The 20,576-nt window shown below is 46.0% G+C and overlaps 1 protein-coding gene across 3 annotated transcripts in view; it reads right to left on the bottom strand.

Annotated features, from left to right (window-relative positions):
* The window catches only part of MAP3K9 (mitogen-activated protein kinase kinase kinase 9), an 80,753-nt gene that overhangs the window by 55,795 nt on the left and 4,382 nt on the right, over window positions 1-20,576 (bottom strand). Inside the window, exon 1 of one of the 3 annotated variants that reach the window (XM_011983139.1) lies at window positions 7,043-7,265. The exons of the other annotated variants lie outside the window; for them this stretch is intronic. The gene's annotated coding sequence lies outside the window, so the exon portion shown is untranslated. Of the gene's footprint in view, window positions 1-7,042; window positions 7,266-20,576 lie in introns of those variants that run through there. 3 annotated transcript variants of the gene reach the window in all.

Genomic DNA, 20,576 nt, shown 5'->3' with positions numbered 1-20,576 from the left:
TATGTTCTTCCATTTGTTTGTGTCCTCTTTTATTTCACTGAGCAGTGGTTTGTAGTTCTCCTTGAAGAGGTCCTTTACATCCCTTGTAAGCTGAGGAATCCTTACGCTCTTAAAGCTCTGCTCTCTCCGTTAGAGATTCACCCTCAAAATAGATTTATATTTGGTGCTAGCAGTAGCAGGTAGGTCCCATATAGCTGTTCACTAGGGCCCCAAATAAAGTATTCTCAAGCTAGAACCTCCACTTTGATTTTTTCAAAATCCTCTCCTTGGCCAGGCGCAGTGGCTCACGCCTGTAATCCCAGCACTTTGGGAGGCCGAGGTGGGTGGATCACAAGGTCAGAAGATCAAGACCATCCTGGCTAACACGGTGAAACCTCGTCTCTACTAAAAATACAAAAAATTAGCCGGGTGTGGCGGTGGGCGCCTATAGTCCCAGCTACTCGGGAGGCTGAGGCAGGAGAATGACGTGAATCCGAGATGTGCAGCTTGCAGTGAGCCGAGACCATGCCACTGAACTTCAGCCTGGGCGAAAGAGCGAGAATCCATATATATATATTAAAAAAAAAAAAAATCCTCTCCCATCAGCCCTTAATACACTAGGCTATAAAAACTATGAAACACCCTGAACTAAAAGATCTCTCGCTTTTTTTTTTTTTTTTTGGAGACAAGTCTCGCTCTCGTTGTCCCCCAGGTTTGAGTAAAATGGCTTGATCTCGGCTCACTGCAACCTCTGCCTCCTGGGTTCAAACAATTCTCCTGCCTCTGCCTCCCAAGTAGCTGGGATTCAGGCGCCTGCTACTTTTTCTGCTTTTAGTAGAGACAGGGCTTCACCTTGTTGGCCAGGCTGGTCTCGAACTCCTAACCTCGGGTGATCCACCTGCCTCGGCCTCCCAAAGTGCTGGGATTACAGGTGTGAGCCACCATGCCCGGCCAAAGATCTTTCACTTTCTACCCATCTCTAGGGCCCTGTTGCTTCGACCAATGCCCACCTCAAAGGCGTAGCCATTTCTCAGGGGAATCTCCAGTCCCTGCCCTCATCCATATCAAATCACCATCCACTTATCTTTTTTCCTTTCTAAACTGTGTGCCCTATCCAATGACCCATCCCCAGAGCAGCAGAAAGCACTCTTAGACAGTGGTAAGAAAGGCTGAGACTCATATATCAGAAAGGCAAAGAATAAGTGTCCACTTCAAAAACTCTGGAACCCAGCTCCACTGTTCACCAGCAACCAGCCAGCCAAGGGAGAAGCATTACTCACTGCTCATTCATCCCAGGAAGGACCCTCCTGACATATTCGAAAGCAGACGGAATGGTTATTTTACAGAAGGAGGGTCTTCTTGCTCCATCACAGCCCAGGGTTCAGAAAGTCTTCCCCATCAGACCAGTCTGATGCTATTAAGAGTAGTCAGGGGATACTGACTGGATGGAGTCCTAAAGCATAAGGACCACTGGTCACCAGAGGGTTACACACCCTGGCAAGTCAACTCTTGAGACACTAGACCCTTGGCTATGAAGAGATACATCAGGACCATGAGGCCCCACCCTGACTAATGCAGTGTCCACCCAGTTCTCTGGGAAGAGACACCAGCACCATGGGTGGAAAGGGCTAAAGCCTCTAAGACATAACCAACATCCAAGACCAGAATTATAACCAGGAAAGAATCCAAGATTTTGCTCCAAAAAAATCAAGATTCCTCCCAGTCAACATGCATGCCTGACAATCTACCTACTTTGGCAGAAACTGGTAAAAGATACCAACCGTTGTGGTTATTAGAAAAGGTCAGCAGTTACCTACACAGAAAAAAGGAGAGGAAAAGAGAGGGATGAATAGATGATCCTATAAAGGAAACTAGGATGGAACTTCTCTCTCTCCCTTTTATTTTTTGTTGTTTGTTGCTGTTGTTGTTTGTTGCTGTTGTTGTTTTGAGACAAGGTATCACTCTGTCACCCAGGCTGGAGTGCAGTGGTGTAATCTCAGCTCACTGCAACCTCTGGCCCCTGCTACTTTGGGCTCAAGCAATCCTCCCACCTCAGCCTCCCAAGTAGCCTAAACCACAGGCACACACCCACCAAGCCCAGCTATCTTTTTTTTTTTTTTTTTGAGATGGAGTCCCCCTTTGTCACCCAGGTTGGAGTGCAACGGCACGATCTCTGCCCACTGCAACTCTGCCTCCTGGGTTCAAGCAATTCTCATGCTTCAGCCTCCTGAGTAGCTGGGATTACAGGCATGCGCCACCACACCCGGCTAATTTTTGTGTTTTTAGCAGAGACAGGGTTTCGTCACGTTGGTCAGGCTGGTCTCGAACCCCTGACCTCAGGTGATCCACCGTCCTTGGCCTCCCAAAGTGCAGGGATTACAGGCATGAGCCACTGCACTTCTCTCGTTCTCACATCTCATACTGGCCGTAAGTCTACACCTATAACATTGTCATCATCATTGCTAGCATTTACTGAGCACTTACCACATGGCAGGCACCGTGCTAAGCATTTTACATGCAATATCTTATATGAAAACATATGTACTGTTTTAATCTCTATTTACAGATACGTACTGTTTTAATCTCTATTTACGATGAAGAAGCTGTGGCTGAGAAGTGAGGATATTCCCCTGAGCTACCCAGCCAGCAAGTGGTAAAGTGGGGACCACTGGCTGCTCTCATGCTCTTGATAATGCCTTACGCTACCTCGTCCACCCATCTTGTTTGAACACCTACACAGAGGATGCCTGAAACAAGCATGTACAGAGGAAGGGGTTCCTTAGAAGGGGCTCACAGAATAAACAGCTGCTCTCTGTGCTGTAACGAGAGGAGAGGGTTTGGTCCAGGGGGAGAATCAGGAGAAAGCCACTCCCAGCAGAGGGAATAACATGAGTCCAGGTCCAAGAGGGCTGAGGGGCCTTGACATATCTAAGAAACAGTCCCTTGTAGCTGGAGCAGAACTTTCATGAGGAGGAAAGGGAGAAGGAGGAACTGCAGTGAAGGGCTTGGGCAGGACTGGAAGACTGCAGACCCTGCCAAGGAGCTTGGAAATGACCCTGGAGTCACAAGTAGTTTTTAAGCAGAAAAGTGTTGTGACAAGGTTTGAATTTCAGCAAAACAACTACGGTTGCAGTGAGACAAATTCAACTGAAAAAGCAACAGACTGGCAGTGAGGCACAGTAAATAACCTATTACAATTGTCCAGGGGACAATGGTGAACGACAAACTCAAGTACTGGGGGTGGGAAGGATGGGACAGTCAGAGTAATTAATTTCACATACATGGAGAAAGAGTGGTCCATGAGTCCTAAGAAATCTCTCTGGCGTCACATCACTTATTTGATCTAGCTAAGTCCCTGTATGTCACCAATCTTACAGGAATACACTAGCATTTAGTGAGTTCAGGGGGGTTTAGTGGTCCCACTCCTCCTACCTCTAGGCTAACATTCACCCACCCACTCTTCCCTTCCAACAGGAACTGAAGTTTCCCACTCTTCTGCAGCCCCAAGCACTTAGAAATAGGGTTCCTTCATTTTCAGTTATAGCCACCAACTCATATATTATTGACTGCTACTGACTAGACCAGATAGATGCAGTTCCATAGTTCTGGCATGCTGAGAACAGCCACTCTTTGCCAATGTGGCTCAGTCCTGCATTCATCTGGGACATCTCTGGCAAGCCCCCGGATTTCAGTGCAATACACTTTACAATGTCAGTCAAGGACCTGCAGCGAGGAACTCAGGGAATGGCACAAGCTAGGAATGACGTCAGAGAAGACAGAATGGATAGATGAGCTTTCTGGGGCTGGCTAATGTCTTGATCCTTCAGACAGGCACCCAGGCCTTATGCAAAGTTTTCAGACAGGCTGGTTAGTTAACAGGATTGGGATACTGGGGTGATAGTCTGAACCTGGAGGGTGTCCAGGGTTCCAAGCCACTCCCAAACAACTCTGGCTGGCCATAACGTGAATATGTTTCCTGGGGAATAAGGGAAAAAATCAGATGTATTCCTGTGGACCAGCACTTGAGAAATAACCCAAAGCACCAACCTTCCCCGTAATGTGCCCACATCCGTGCCTACCACATGACTTAACAACATGAGGTGTGGATTTCTGCTGCCTTGTTGGGCTGGAGGATAGAAGGAGACATGATAGGGAACTAATATATTTATAGGCCTCCTGTAGGCACAGCACAATTCATCAGCCTTGAAAAATGACTCCTTTAACCAGTTCCAATTTTCTATGGGAACTTCATTTTCATCTCTTTCTTGGAGGCTGTACCCACTTCCCACATCTCCCATGCTGCTGAGTGAAAGATTCTCATGATTAAAACAGAAGAATAAGCACTGTCTCCCTGACCAAACCTCCCACATGCGTCTGCAGGACACCTAGCTCTCTCTAACATCCTAAAATATAACTGCTTCAAAAGGCGTCAACTTGGACACCTACAGCCCTTGCCATCTTGTGCAAATTAAGCCCGGAAAACACAGCTGGGACTCCGTTCCTCACCTCATCCAGACAGAGATCACCAGCAGGAAACAGAAAGCCAGAGGCTTTTGTGCAGCCACTTTTCTTACTAAAGAACATCTCCTTAAACACCTGCCTGCCCGGAATTTTCCCATCATACCAGCTCAAACTGACTGAGAAGAGCTGCCAGATCTCCGTCAAGCCTCTGAAGAACCCAGCTACATACCAGATAAAAATAACCAAAAAAGAGGAAGCCTATCAGATGCTTGACGGTTTTGTCAACAGAAAGCAGTTCTTTCTTGGCATGTGGCCATGGGATGCAGCTGCCGCACAGGCTCTCCAGGGCCTTGTATCCCCAAGCTCTGCTAGCAGAGTTCCCTTGGCAGGCATGGAAGGTTGCATTTTCAAAGTGGTCCATCATCTCCCATCCTCTGTGCTTTTCCCCAGTGTGATCTTGACACTTTTCCCATTGAGAAGTGGGTCTATGTCCTCTCTACTTGAAGCTGGGTGGTCTTGAGACTCACTTTAACTAACAGAATGCAGAAGAAATGACAATGCCTGACTTCCAAGCTAGATCAGAAAAGATGCTACAGTTTCCCCATGTTCACTGGAACACTTGGGCCTGTAGCTTTGAGCCACCACGTAAGGCCAAGAGCCCTAAGAGAGTCATGCTCATGGATGGATTGCACATGGGCACCCCCATCAGCAGTCCTGGCCTCCAGCTCCCCCCAGCTCAGGCACTGAGCATGTGGGTGAACAACCTTCAGATGGTTCCTGCTCCATCTGCAGCTTCCCCCAGCCTTCGAGTCTTCCCAGGTGAGGACCCAGACATTGATAAGCCATCCCTAATGAGCTCTTTCCAAATTCCTGACCCAAGTCTCCATGAGCTTAATAAAAAGGTTCTTGTTTGGGGTGGTTTGCTCTGAAGAAATAGTAACGGAAACAGGAGGTGACACACTGTGAGTCTAGTCTCATATCTGCTGCTGCTCTTGAATTTTTTAAAAAGGAAAAACTATCTTTTACTGAGCATTTACTTTGTGCCAGGCATTATGCTAAGGGCTTACACACATAACTTCATTTAATCCTCATTACAATACCATGAGGAAATACTAGAATTATCTCCATTTTACAGAGGAAATTGGTTCCGGGTCGGGGACTTTGCCCAAAGCCAGGTCTGCCTGATTCAGAGCCCACAACTGTACCAGCCTAGGCTCTCTGGCCACTTAGAAAGAGGAGCTGTTTCTACATGGAAGACTCAACTTCTTGGGAGCATGGCTTTCCTAGTCAACATTCCAGGTCTGGGAATTGCCTAAAGAACCCAAGTGATGGGATGCAGCATCAATGAACACTTGGTTCTGTCTGAGCTGGGGCAGGCTGCCTTCCCTGGGAGGTTATAGCTACGGCCTACCTGCCCTATTACCAACTCTCGAATCCTACCCATTCTTTAAAGCCTAATTGTTCCAGTGAGGCCTCCCAGGGAATTCTCCCTTCTCCAGACTCCATCTGATGTATCTTGACACGCAGTCCCCTACTGCATCACACTGTTCTGGTTGTTTGGGATGTCTTTACATAGTATGACTCTTAAGGATGGAAAGAATGCAGTGGAAGTGACCTCTATGTTATGCATATACTAAACTGTTCATATTTCCTACAGCATGTATACAATAGCAGGCACGTCATTTTCTTATGAGGACATTTTGGGTAATAAAACTACCCAAATTGGTTGAGAATCATAATCTACACACAAAGAAAACATTCCAGGCTCTGAGACCTGGACTTCACCCCAGGCATCACAGAGGAGAAAGGATTTGAGGGCAGAGGAGGAAGTGGTACAACCCACCACAGATACCACCTTCATCCCATCACCCTGCAGGCAAGGAAGTCCCAACCACAAAGGCTCAAAACACTGGGAGTTGCCATTTTGAACCACAAGTCCTTAATAGCCCTGGAAAGCTATGAAACACCAATTAAAGTGTCCGATGAATCACTTTTCAACCTCTCCATGTAAGAGCAGGGAGGAACCAACCTCAAGTACCTCCTCAGGCCAAGACTAGCTTTGCTCTGACTCACTGTCTTGCAGTCTATGATATGGATGCTTTTGTAATTCCTTCCTCCCACCTCCATGTCCATTGGATGGGGAAGATGAGACTTCCTAGCATCTTCCTAGTCTACCTCCGAAAATTACTCTACAATCCCGTTCCCCATGAGACAGAGTTGAGGATCTCACCATGGTAGGGAAAATTCAAAACCATACAAATTCTCAAGATGTTATACCTCAGTTTCCAGGTGAAAGCTGGTCCTTTCCTTCCTTCCCTGCTACCTGGAAGGTGGGCATAACAGGCACACCCAGAAACTGCTGGGAAAATGCTCAAATGCCTTATTCCCTGCCTTCAGTGAACGCCCATGTGAGGAAAAGTCTTAGAATATCTTCTTTTTCCTGAGTGGGGTCACTTTTACTCTTTCTGGACGGTCATTATCCAGTCTTTCCACTAATATACTGCACATCAAATCAAGCACCAAAATGCTTGTAAGAAACCTAAAATTGGCCAGATTCATGGTCCATGCAACTAGAGTCAAGCATATAAAGCCACAGACTCACATGTTAGAATCCCAGGACAGTACTGTGCCCAAATAAGGGTAAGGTGGGAAGGAAGACAGCATCCTAAAGTAAACTCAAATTAGTCTGACTCTTATCTTTCTTGAGCATCCAAAGGATGTATATGATCCACAGCAACGCTTCCTCAAATACCCCTTTTTAATTCCATCCACTGTCCTTACACAAAGAAGCTCCCTCATTTCCTGCTCAAAATTCCTCCCAAAAGAGCGCCTGAAGGATTCTACTCTTTCTCCCCTCCCCTTCCTCCCACCACGAAGTTCTAAAGTTCAGGAGCAGCTAAGTCAAAATTCTCTTTGTGAGGTGGGAGGAGGATATAGCCAGGAGGCGTCGCGCATTGATAGTCCAGGTGTTATTCCACCAGCAATCAATCCAAATTGGAGCATCAAGGAATGAACAGTGAAGTCACATTTGCCTTTCATAATATTCATCTAAAAGTGTTAAGCACTCCTCCATGAGGAAAGCCTGCTCAGCACTCCTCCATGAGGAATAGAGCTGCCCTCTTGCTCACGCATGGTCCATTTGGCCATAAAATCAGCTGCAAAGAAACTCCCCAGAAGGGCCCATTCACCTCCCAGACTACACAGAACTGAAAGACGTGGCATGTGAATAACCACACAGGGCTCTGCAATTAACAGATGTTAGTCTAAACCCTTTTTGAATGTTTATATTACTTTTCTAGTTAAAATTTTTTAAATTCCATAAACAATCATCTGTGAATGTATCTGAAATCTATATATACTTCTTTTGTTTAAACAAAAACAAAACCACGGCCAGGCACGGTGGCTCACGCCTGTAACCCCAGCACTTTGGGAGGCTGAGGCAGGCAGATAACCTGAAGTCAGGAGTTTAAGACCAGTCTGACCAACATGGTGAAATTGCGTCTCCACTAAAAATACAAAATTAGCCAGGCATGGTGGTGCATGCCTGTAATCCCAGGTACTTGGGAGGCTGAGGCAGGAGAATCACTTGAACCCGGGAGGTGGAGGCTGCAGGGAGCCGAGATCGCGCCACTGCACTCCAGCCTGGGAAACAAGAGCAAAACTCCGTCTCAAAAGAAAAAATAATAAAGTAAATAAAATAAAATAAAATAAAAAACCACAACACAAACACAAGTAAGAACAAGAGCCCAATAACGTGGAAGCTTCTGTGATGGCCCAACTTCTGGGGAGCTGTATGCAAGCACAATTTTGGTTCAGGACAAACACTAACAAGAAGCAAAGCTGAAGCCGGGTACGGTGGCTCACGCCTGTAAACCCAGCACTTTGGGAGTCCGAGGTGGGCAGATCACTTGAGGTCTGGAGTTCAAGACCAGCCTGGCCAATATGGTAAAACCCCATCTCTACTGAAAATACAAAAAATAGCCAGGTGAGGTGGCAGGCGCCAGTAATCCCAGCTACTCAGGAGGCTGAGGCAGGAGAATTGCTTGAACCCGGGAGGTAGAGGCCACTGTACTCCAGCCTGGGTGATAGAGTGAGATTTTTTTTTTTCCAAAAAAAAAAAAAGCAGCAGCAGCAAAGCTGAGGCTACAGAAGGATGGCTGAGGTTCAAATTGTGCTTTCGGAGGGGCCCTGGGGAAAAGAGAAATGAGGTCTCAGGTCTTGTGCATTTTAGTTCCACTAGGTTTGGAGGTGCCAGAGGCCCTGGGTTGGAGAAGTGAAGGATCCCCTATTTGTAGTTCCAAATGTGGGGATGATCTACCCCACAAAGGCCCCAAGACCAGGTTTAATGTCCAGGTCTAGCCCTGCTGCACCCTCTGGTGAGTCACAGTGTCTGTCCTTCAGAACAAGGTGCTAGAGGAGGATCTCCTATTGCAGTCTGTTCCCAACGAGCAGAGCAGAAAGAAAACCATGCAAGTATTCAAGAGCCTGGTATTTGAGTCCAGGCCCTATCATTCTCTAGCTATGTGTACTTGGGCAAGACATTGTTAAACCTCCCTGAGCCTCAGCTTCCTCTGTTATAAAATGGGGATACTACCACCTCTTCCTGGAGCACCTCAGGTAGATACTATTTCAAATAAAATTCTAAAGGACCAAATACAAAGCATGATTACAGTAGTTCCTCCTTATCTTCAGGGGACACATTCCAGGGTCCCCAGTGGATGCCCTAATCCATGGACAGAATACGTATATACTGTATATACTGTTTTTTCCTATACATTCATATCTATGATAAAGTTTAATTTATAAATTAGGCACAGTAAGAGATTAACACTAACAATAAAATAGAACAACTATTAAGAAAAGCTTTATTAATGTGGTTTCTCTCTCTCTCTCTCTCTCTGAAACTCTCAAAGAGTCAAAACTTTCAAGGTCAAAGTTTGGGGTGAAGTCAGTGTTTTTCCTGACTTGTTTTCCTTTCCTTGTTGTACTGTATTCGCCCTTCTTGTGAGGTTATGAGATGAAAAAATGCGTATGTGATGAGGTGAAGTGAGGTAGATGATACAGGCATTGTGATACAGTGACACAGTGTTTGGTACTTCCGACCTTCTGATGTGTAGTCAGAGGATCGTCTGCTTTGGATGACCCTGGATCATTGCGTTGTGACAATGTCAATGGTTGGATGTCAGGACAGACCATGTGGATGGGCACATAGTACGCCCAGCGTGGACATGCTGGACAGGGTGTGATTCACATCCCAGGCAGGATGGGGTGGGAAGGCATGAGACGTCATCACGCTACTCAGAATGGTGTGCAATTTAAAATTTATGAATCATTATTTCTAGAATGTTCCATGTAACATTTCTGGCTCACAGCTGACTATGAGTAACTAAAAACAGGGCGAGTGAAACGGCAGGTAAGAGGAGCCTACCATACTTTCTCCTACCTCTAGGACTATCTGGGGGATGAAGGACATGAGGGCCACGTATTACTGTCACCATGAATAATAAGCCAAGGAGAGTATCAAATAATGTCAGGTTACACTAATAATCTTAAATCATCTGAAGTTTATGTGGGAAAATTTTAAGTCCTTTGTTGATTTTCCATTGCCATCCATGGGATGTGATGTGGCATCTCTCCTTGTCACTAGCAGCTGTGCATTTGGGCAAAGCAAGCTATTTTATTATTAATTTAATCCAAATACTTAGTACGGGCAGGTCTTCTACGGCAGGGGAGAGAGGAAAACAACTCTCTATCACACAACTGTGCCAACTGCAGGGAGATTATTAACAATCTACTCCAGGATTCCCATCTATCTCTAAGCAGGGATTCCTATCTCTAAGCACAGGGAGCCAGGAGTCCACTGCTTAAGAAATAAAAAATGCTTTGATTATTCTTTTCTTCCTAAAAATTGTACCACCTAGCAGAATACTGAACACTGTTATCCTTCTACATAACATACCAAAGAAAACGACCGAGTTCATGTTAGTAACCAGGAAAAACACTGACTTCACTCCTAACTTTGACCTTGGGACCGTATAAGCAAGTTGTCCCCCTGGTTCCTTCAATGGGGTACAGCAGATCCTCTTTCCACTATTGTCCAAAATACTTTGGTCCTAGCTGGAAAGCCTGGCAGAGTAACAGAGTCCCACTGTAGGGCTAAAAGAAGGAACACTGTCATGAGTATCAGGATGACCTTGGGCAAGTCCCCCAGCTTCTCTGGGTCACAGCTGTAAGGTTCCTGTAAGCTCTCATCATATCAATAAGCAAAAAAGAAAGTCAAGAATGACCAGAATCCAAAAACTATCGCTATTCTCCCTAACCACAGTCCTTTCCTCCTTCCTCTTATTTATTGTTTTTATTTTAGTTTTTTGGTTTTTCTTGGTACTCCCTGATTAAGGTATCCTCCTTCCTCTTGGACCCTGAAGGTTAACAGAATGCAGAAACAAACAAAAAAAAATTTTTAAGTGTCCAGATGGCATGTACACCGTGACTTAAATGGCAGAAGAAAATGAGGTGTATAGAAAAGCCAAATATAAAGATGAAAACAGTTGTATCTGCACACTGGAATCTAGCATAACTCTTTTTTTTTTTTTCCTTTTCAATGATACTTTTTCCTGTTACATTGCCTCATCAGCACACATCAGCCTGCAGTCACAAGCATTTGCAGAGAAAGGTCTTAACTATAAGATCAGTCACTGGCCGGGTGCAGTGGCTCACACCTGTAATCCTAGCACTTTGGGAGGCCAAGACGGGAGGATCACAAGGTCAGGAGTTCGAGACCAGCCTGGCCAACAGAGTGAAACCCCGTCTGTACTAAAAATACAAAAAACTAGCTGGGCATGGTGGCAGGCACCTGTAATCCTAGCTACTCAGGAGACTGAGGCAGGAGAATCGCTTGAAAACCTCAGAGGCGGAGGTTGCAGCGAGTCAAGATGGCACCACTGCACACCAGCTCAGGTGACAGTACAAGACTCTGTCTCAAGAAAAAAAAAAAAAAGATTAGTCACTGCCAGCATCCTGATGCCCCCCTGCTGCAATGGGCCCCACTCCCAAACCTGCTTCAAGGGATGATGGACAATCAGTACCTTCACAGCTGGGCAATTCCAGAGACACACATTGGGCTTCTGACTTTACAAACTACTCCAAGGAACACCTTCCTCTAGGGTCCCAAGCCCCTGAAAAGCTTATGAAATAGATATATAAAAGCAAAAGCTTGAAGGGAACAAACAAAGCTCATTCAGTAAAAGGGTTTGAGTCCATCCAGAAAGGAACTAGGGACCAGAAAAAAAAAACAAGATTTTTTTGGTTGGCCACATTGGAACTGCCATCGAACACCTGGGCTGCTACATGCGACGTCCTATACTAGGCACGATGCGAGGGAAGAGGGAGACGGGGGGAGCAAGGCAAGATGAAGGAAAGAAAAACAGCAACACCTCTGCTGTCAAGAATTCTATTGGGATTTCCATGTTTTCATAGAAAAAAGTTATCAGAGACAAAAAAAACTTAATTGCATTTGCCTCTAAGAAGTAAACTTAGGGTTTAGGGTGGGAAGGAGACAGACTCTTCTTTTTTCTCTCTCTTTTTCTGGAGACAGACTTTTCTTTATATTTTAGTTTGGTCCTATTTTTACCCATGTGTATCCATTACATTTTGAATTTTTTAAATTCTACAGTACAACTGGAAAGATTACGACTCAAACAATGAAAACGCAAGTACAAGACAAAAGATACCACCCAAAAATATAATCACCAATTGTGATCTAAATACTAAGGGAATAAGGGTAGCAGATGGAATTATAATTAAAATGGTCAATATATTGGGTGCTTATGATGTGCCAGGCACTCTTAAGAACTTCACCTAGATGATCTTATTTAATCCTCACTTCTACCCCGTAAGATGAGATCGGTGGTATTATAATTATTCCCGCTTTATATCTGCAAAAGCTAAGCCACAGAGGGTATGTCATTTGCTCAAGGTCCTTAGCTAGCAAGTGACAGAGCCAGGTAGGACTCAAATCCAGTTTCACCCACAGTTCACATGGCCTCATCTCCAAAAGAAGAGAGGGTTCACATCCTAAATGAGGGCTCCAAAGGAGAAGAGGTATGGTGTTATTTGGAGAATGTCTACACGGGAAGGAGGTATGTATGGGAAAGACAGTGCTGGAATCTGTTATTATCAAAACTATAAACATTTCTTGAGGACCTACTAAGTGCTGGACACAACCAGATTTAGACAGCAGCTGTAGAAACAAAGCTCTTATACAGAGATGAAAAAGGGCCAAACATGCTCCATTTACCTTCTAAAACAAGACCACAAAACTCAAAATCTCTTCAATCCACCCTGAATACGCCAAAGTCTTAAATGACACTGTGTAAAAAGAAAGCTAAGTTGACATAGGGAGGCCAGGAGAGGATGTGAAAAAAAGCAGACTAATGCAGCAGAGAAGGGAGGGAAAGAAATATATTGCCTTCCTCCTGGGGCAAAAGCATTTTAATTATCAACTGAGAGTCCAGCAGAGCCATAAAACTGGCCAGCTGTCCCATTCAATCAAGCCAAAGGCTGTAACAGACAGGACGAGGCAGCATTTTTCAGAGGACCGAGCACTTCGAGTTAAGGCTGAGTCTAGAGGGTGCAAGACGCATGGGCCGTTTCCACAAGAGGCTTTTGCGCAGTTAGAAGGGGCTGGTGGGGCTCAGTCCCTTTCAGGGGCTTCAGCAGAATTAAATCTGGCTGTTTCCGTGGGAAACTATGCCTGGCTGGCTTAGGAGAGGGCTACTCGGGGCTGCCTAAAATCCTCATGCAGCACTTTAGAAAGGGAAATTCAGCCATATCCTGTGTGCAACTAAAATAACAAGGAATGGAAAGAAGTTTCTCCTACTCCTTAGAAAGGAAAAAAGCACGGTGCCATTTACTGAATCCAGTGCCTGTGAGATACTGACACATAATAGCTCATATCATCTTAAAACAGTATTGCTCATTTCTGTGTTGTTCATATTTTACAGACGAGACTTCCTGCAACTCCAAGAGGTTAGCCACGTGCCCAATGTCAAGTGCTCAAGAAGTAGCTTAAATCCAAGTCTATCTAACTCCTAAGCCAGTGTTTCTTCCATTAGACCACAGTGGTTCCCAAAACCAATCTTAAGGGGAAAATGCTTTCTTCTCAGACCAAAACCTTCAAGTTTCCTACAGACAGCAAAAAGTTTAGGGAAGTTAGGAAGGAAAGGGACATGCAATCCACAGCTTTTAATATGTCTGATTTATATGTCTCGCTTTTACAGTATAGTGGCCCACATAGGGGACATGTCTTCCTGTTACTACGTTGGTGAGTGGGATATATGAGGCACAATTAAGTGACCCTGAGCCCCACCTGGAAAAGCCCTATGTTGTTTCAAAAAAGTGAGCAGGAAGCAAGTATAAATCAAAGCAGCAGCAAAGCTCTGAGACAGCAGGATGCCCCTTGCTTAGCTCCAAGGACAGAGTAGCGGGCGACTAACTGTGTCCCGCTTCTAGCAGGAAAGCTGTCCTTGGATTATTGTGAATCCCCAGGATGGTTCATGTGACCAGAGCATCTTCTCTCAGCAAGGCCATCTGTCATGCCCTGAGCAGCAGTGGGGGAATGGGAGCACTTGTGAGCTCCTGTCAACTGTTTTCTCCACTAAACCACTCAGCAAAGATTCCGTTTCAGGAGATTCAGCACCAGCCAGAACAAGCCCCGAAATGGGGAACCTGAGCACACTGTAGCCTGACACACAGAGGCAGACAAACTGTGTAGTCACTAACATTCCCAAACACACAGACATTCACGCTTTAAAGTCCTGGGCGGGACCTCAGAGGCCACTTGTCCAAACCTCTCATCTTCCAGATGAAGAATCTGAGGTCCAGAGAGATCACAGCTGTGCCCAAGGCCACCCGGCCGGTTAGTGTCAAGGACAGTCCTGGGGCCCATGTTCCTTCCACTGCACCAGAACACCTCTTACACAGATGCCCACTTTAAGTTCTCTGTAATGATACTGATTCATAACCTTCACTGACTCTTACAATAATAAGAGCCCTGACCTTTTCCCTCCAAAATGAATGTATCCACATTTTGCATAGATTCCAGGTGGCTCCCTGGCCCTACGTTAATCTTTACATTATAAGAGAAACAAAGTGCGGTTCTAAAGGAGGCTGTCAGGGGTCTTGAAGGAGACTCCACAGTAAGGACCTGGATTCCTTGGACATGGGACGGAAGCTCATTTTTCTCCTGACTCAACCAGACCACTGACATCACTGCTTTATGTGCCATCCATCAGTGACCCTGAGCTACCTCATTGAAACGAGGTGAAGAACCAGGTTAAGGAACGGAAAATTTTCCAAGAGATGCGGAGGAAAGCAGAGATAGGCAGGCTCTTCTCTCATCTCCTTAGAGATCCTGAAGGACAAATCTTGAACCTGAGCAATGACGGTGCCACAGGCCACCTGCAAACTGTGGTCAATACCTAGCTCTTACCAGGTTTGCTTGGGAAGGGATGTGGGGAAGGGAAGACACAATAAAATTTATTATTTACTATCAAGGCAACAGTGGCTCGAATCAGAGGAAACAGATCAAAGACGAAGAGACTAAATATTCATCTGGAAATCAGAACCCACAGGCCTTTCAAAGCCTTTCTTGCCCTGAACTCAACCCCTCACCAAGGCTGTTTTCTGCAACTAAAAGCTCATAGTCCAGAAACTCCAACTTAAGACCCTTCATACAGCACAAGCTTCTGCTCCAAATCCAGCACAGCATTATGAGAGCTTAAAAGTTGCCGGGCGTGGTGGCTCACACCTGTAATCTCAGCACCTTGGGAGGCCGAGGTGGGTGGATCACAAGGTCAAAAGATCGAGACCATTCTGGCCAACATGGTGAAACCCCATCTCTACTAAAAATACAGAAATTAGCCGGGCGTGGTGGCACGTGCCTGTAATCTCAGCTACTCAGGAGGCTGAGGCAGGAGAACTGCTTGAACCCAGGAGGCGGAGGTTGCAGTGAGCCAGGATTATGCAACTGCACTCCAGCCTGGCAACAGAGTGAGACTGCGTCTCACACACACACAAAAAAAAACAAAACAGTTGCCCGGTGTCCTGAGCTATTTCCTGCACCACTGAGTAAGCTGCAGAGAACCTTCATGGTGATGAAATAGGAAGAGGCAGGCAGGACTCTAGAGCAACCACTGGGAAATGAAGGCATGTGGCCCACAAAGAGATCCACTCCCCTTAAGAATCCTTCTCCACCAACCACAGGAAAGGACGGAGGCAAGAGAATCCAAGCGTACAATTCGCCTCCCAGGAGGCCACACTGTACAGGGCACTGGGCCTGCTGGCCTCCCTGCCTGGAACCTCCATGCCCCACCTTCCCTTTCCACTTTGTCTCCACTCTTCACTCTCTCAGATCACATCGAAAACAAAACTTCCTCAGAGAATTCTCCAGCACTCCTCTTGAGGCATGTCCCGTTATCCGCCATGCTCATGGTACTCACCACAGTCTTGACTTTACATGTTGTGCAACTTTATTTTGATCAAGGTCCTTCTCCCTACCTCCACAGTGAGCTCCTGGAGGGGAGGGCCCGTGAATGTTTTTGTTTGCTGCTGAATTCTTAACACCAGGCACTTAGACTGGCCCATAAAAGAAAACCAACTTTGTGCAGGAGATGGCCACAAAGGCACAGGACAAAAGGGAAAGGCAAGGTTCCCAAACCACGTTCAAGAAGCCGAGATGCAACCAGACTTGCAAGTCAGATCTCTGGCCTCACTGGTTTCTTCTGCTGAGTCCTGCTCACCCGGCTGGTTATTTGCTTCATTTCAGCTTTATTCACTTATGTATTTATTTTGGCTTGCAGAACATGTCTCTGTATTCATGGGAAATGCTACCCATCAACTAAACAGGATGCTCTGAGACATGCCAGGTGGCTGCTAGCTAACCTCTGGCATAGCCTCCTGCAACCAAAAGATAAATCCAATTCTTTGAGCGCTTGTACACTTTTGCCTGGGTATACTTTTGCCTGGGAAAATCCTCGAAACACATCCATCATCCTCCAACTCCCTGTTAAGAAACACGTAGCAAAAACCATCAAAGGACCTGACTAAGGGAAAAAACAGGGAGAGAAATTCAGAAGTACCTGAGCCAGGTAATGCCAGAAGTATTTCATTTGGAGAGGCCTCCATGAAGCATACAAAAAGTCATTTACTTACCTACCTCTCAAAAAGGACCAAGACTTGGGTTTTCCAGCTGATACTTCACCGCTTTCCAGGTCCACTCTGGGAATGTTTTATTGCCTATTTCATTCTCCTGTAGGAAAAAACTGCTTTTACGGCCACTCCTCATCCTTTTTAGAGGCAAGTCTAATGCCACATCATCCCTGGCCAGGGTGCCTAAGCCTTAGCTGCTTCCTCCATCAGGCAGAATGGGCTCTACCATGCGTGCAGGACAAGGACACTAGAGACTGGGATCCAGCGGGTCACAGGGTGCCACACATCTGGCAGCCAGCAAACTCACCAGCCATGAGAAATCCTACACAGGAAAAGCAGTCAGGAGCTTTGGCCAGTGTGTGGTCCAGGTATACTCCAGGGCTTAGAATGTTAGAGCCTGCTGAGCTGAGGCCAAGGGGAAGACAAAAGCTCTGTCTTCCTCACACTGGTGAAAGTATGTCTTCAGCTTCCTGACCTTGTGAACTCCAAGAGAAGGCTGGAGATGAGGACAAGGTCAAGTGAACAGAATTGGGGGGGGGAGATGCTACATGGACCTCCAGTTACAAGCGGAGCAGCCAATCCAACAACTCAACAAAATTGGAACAGGCACTATGAGGAGCATGACAGGCAGTCCCCAAGTTGGGAACAAAGGGAGTACTAAGGCTAGACAGAACAGACTGGGAGTGGACCCGACAGCACCGGGCAGTGGTCTGCTCCAGCAGCTTCTAGCAGCCGGCAACTGGCTACAGTGGAGACACGGGCCGGTGTGTTAGCCGGGGCTGGTGATCAGGAAAAGTGTGAAGAGGGGAGGAGGCAGAGGCATTTGGGATTAATAACGAATGCACTGTCACACCACTACACTCCAGCATCCAAAACAGGTGGTTGGGCTCAGACAATTAGGATGGATCAAGGGCCAGGGGATTCTAATGAGGATGAAAAGCAAATTCCATGTGGCCGGGGCTGGTGGCTCACACCTGTAATCCCAACATTTTGGGAGACCAAGGCAGGTAGATTGCTTGAGCCCAGGAGTTCAAGACCAGGCTGGGCAACATGGCGAGACCATCTCTACTAAATAAAAAATAAAATAAATAAATAAATAATTCCACACAAGTGAGGTCTGAACGACATCCACAGATGAGAGAAAGGGAATGTTTACGCTTTGGGATCCCATGAGTAAACCAGTTCATGTGATATTTTATTCATTCATTCATTCATTCATTCCTTTTATCTGTACATTTATTGAGGACCCTACTATGCACCTGGAACTATGATGGGAGCTAAAGACACAAAACCTATTTGGAGATGTAAGGGATGCTCCTGAAATCTTAGCCAACAAAAAGAGGCCAGGTTGTATAACTCGGCAGGTTGGCCTGCAGGCCAGCACGGTGTTTTGTTTTGTTATGGCCTGTGAATGCCTACCAGCGCTTTAGACTGACTCACCCTGGCTGGGTGGCAGTTGAACTCCCAGCCATTAGACCAGGGGTTCTAGTCTTTTGTCATGAATTCTTCTACGAATTACCAGGTAATACACATTTATCAAATGATGACTTAGCACTGACTATAGCAAGTATATGTGATGGGCTACCAGAAGCAGTCAGGTTTGAGCTGAGCACAGAAAACTGCAGAGACGTTGGATAGGCAGAGAGACGAGGCGAGGGCACCCCTGCCAGCAAGGGCGAAAGGGGAGACCAGCTTGGCTAAAGAAGAAAGTGCCTCTAGAAGAAGAAAAGGCAGCAAAGATCTCATAAGCATTTAAGCTGACATCTGAAAAGAGGAAGGCAGGTGTGCCTAGTCCCAACCCAAATACAGTTCACCACTCACCTCTGCTCTTTCAGCTATAAAGTTAAGAATGAGTTGGTTGAAACCCAAAAAAGGTACAGGCAGGGGATAAATCAAACATTAATGCAATGTGGATGCTGTGGCCTTGTGAGCAGAATGACATTATTCTCAATTATATGAAACTAAAGCACTAGGCCACACAGAACAACAATGAAATACCCCAGCTGTCCAACAGGAGTGTGCAGGCAATAGTGTAGTGATTAGGGCCACAGGCTGACAATACACTGACAGGGGGAAGAGAAACGCATGCTACAAGCAATATTTTTGTTAGGATATTATCTAGGGGTTAAAATAAACACGCAAAAATGCACAAAAAAACTGGAAAAACACATAGTGTTTCTACCTGTGTTTTTCTGTTTTCTTTTTCCTTTTCTTTTTTTCTGAGATGTCTCACTCTGTCACCCAGGCTGGAGTGCAGTGGCGTGATCTCGGCTCACTGCAGCTTCTGCCTCCTGGGCTCAAACGATTCTCCTGCTTCAGCCTCCCTAGTAGCTGGGACTACAGGCATGTGCCACCAGGCCTGGCTAATTTTTTATATTTTTAGTAGCGATGGGGTTTCACTGTGTTAGCCAGGATCTCCTGACCTCATGATCCACCTGTCTCGGCCTCCCAAAGTGCTGGGATTACAAGAGTGAGCCACTGTGATCGGCCTCTTCTGTTTTTTTTTTTTTTGAAAAGGGGTCTTGCTCTGTTGCCCAGGCTGGAGTGCAGTGGCTCGATCTTGGCTCCCACAACCTCCACGTCCCGGGTTCAAGCGATTCTCCTGCCTAGCTTCCCGAGTAGCTGGGACTATAGGCGCATGCCACCATGTTCAGCTAATTTTTTTCTTTTTAGTAGAGATGGGGTTTCACTATGTTGGCCAGGCTGGTCTCGAACTCCTGACCTCGTGATCCACCCACCTCAGCCTCTCAAAATGCTGGGATTACAGGCGTGAGCCACCACACCCGGCCTCTCTTCTTCTTTTATTTATTTATTTATTTTGAGACAGAGTCTCACTCTGTCGCCCAGGTTGGAGTGCAATGTTACAATCACTGCTCACTGCAGCCTCAACTTTCCGGGCTTAAGCGATCCTCCCACCTCAGCCTCCCAAGTAGTTGGGTCCACAGGCATGCACCACCACACCCACCTAGATTTTATTGTACTTTTTGCAGAGATGGGATTTCACTACGTTGCCTAGGCTGGTCTCAAACTCCTAGGCTCAAGAGATCCGCCCACCTCGGCCTCCCAAAGTGCTGGGATTACAGGCTTAAGCCACTGTGCCCAGCCCTTTTCTATATTTTCTAAGAGAAGGAAAGAAATTATTTAATATGAATAGAAAAATAATGAGACTACCTTCAACGTTTTTAGTTTGCAAAGCTTTTTCATATTACTTGAATATTCATATTTTTACTTATTTAACTTTTTTCTTTTTTTCTTTTTTTTTTTTTGAGACAGAGTCTGGCTCTGTTACCCAGACTGGAGTGCAGTGGTGCAATCTCGGCTCACTGCAACCTCCGCCTCCTGGGTTCAAGTGATTCTGCCTCAGTCTCCCAATAGCTGGGATTACAGGTGCCCACCACCACACCCGGCTAATTTTTGTATTTTAGTAGAGACGGGGGTTTCACCATATTGGCCAGTCTGGTCTTGAACTCCTGACCTCGGGTGATCCTCCTCCCTCAACCTCCCAAAGTGCTGGGATTACAGGCATGAGCCACCACGCCTGGCCACTTTAACTTTAACTTTTAATGGCCACTATTAAACTGCTCTTCCACCAAATGCCATTATGCCAAGCCATTTACTATACAAAATCCTGAAGTCCATCTACCTGCCCCCAAAAGGACAACCTTTCCATTTAAGACCATCTTTCAACAAGTGTTTGCTAACAATCACATAACTGTTTTTCCCCAGTCTGATGGAGCAGAGACACATAAATCCATTTTTATAGCCAGAGGCTTTTTACAAGTAGTTTTAGGGTGTGATGCTTAAGTTAATGATGTAATGTGGTAAAGTAGTACAAACCAGTAGTTAAGCCAGGGGTCTGAGCCACACGTCCCAGGGCCTGGCTAAACTTGTTTGGCTGTGTGATGCTAGCCATCTGAGGTAATAGTTCA

The sequence above is a fragment of the Mandrillus leucophaeus genome, unplaced genomic scaffold, assembly GCF_000951045.1.
Source record: "Mandrillus leucophaeus isolate KB7577 unplaced genomic scaffold, Mleu.le_1.0 Scaffold246, whole genome shotgun sequence".
Classification (NCBI taxonomy): domain Eukaryota; kingdom Metazoa; phylum Chordata; class Mammalia; order Primates; family Cercopithecidae; genus Mandrillus; species Mandrillus leucophaeus.
Note: the sequence above shows the minus strand (reverse complement) of the source record. Positions and strands in the feature narration are given on the sequence as shown.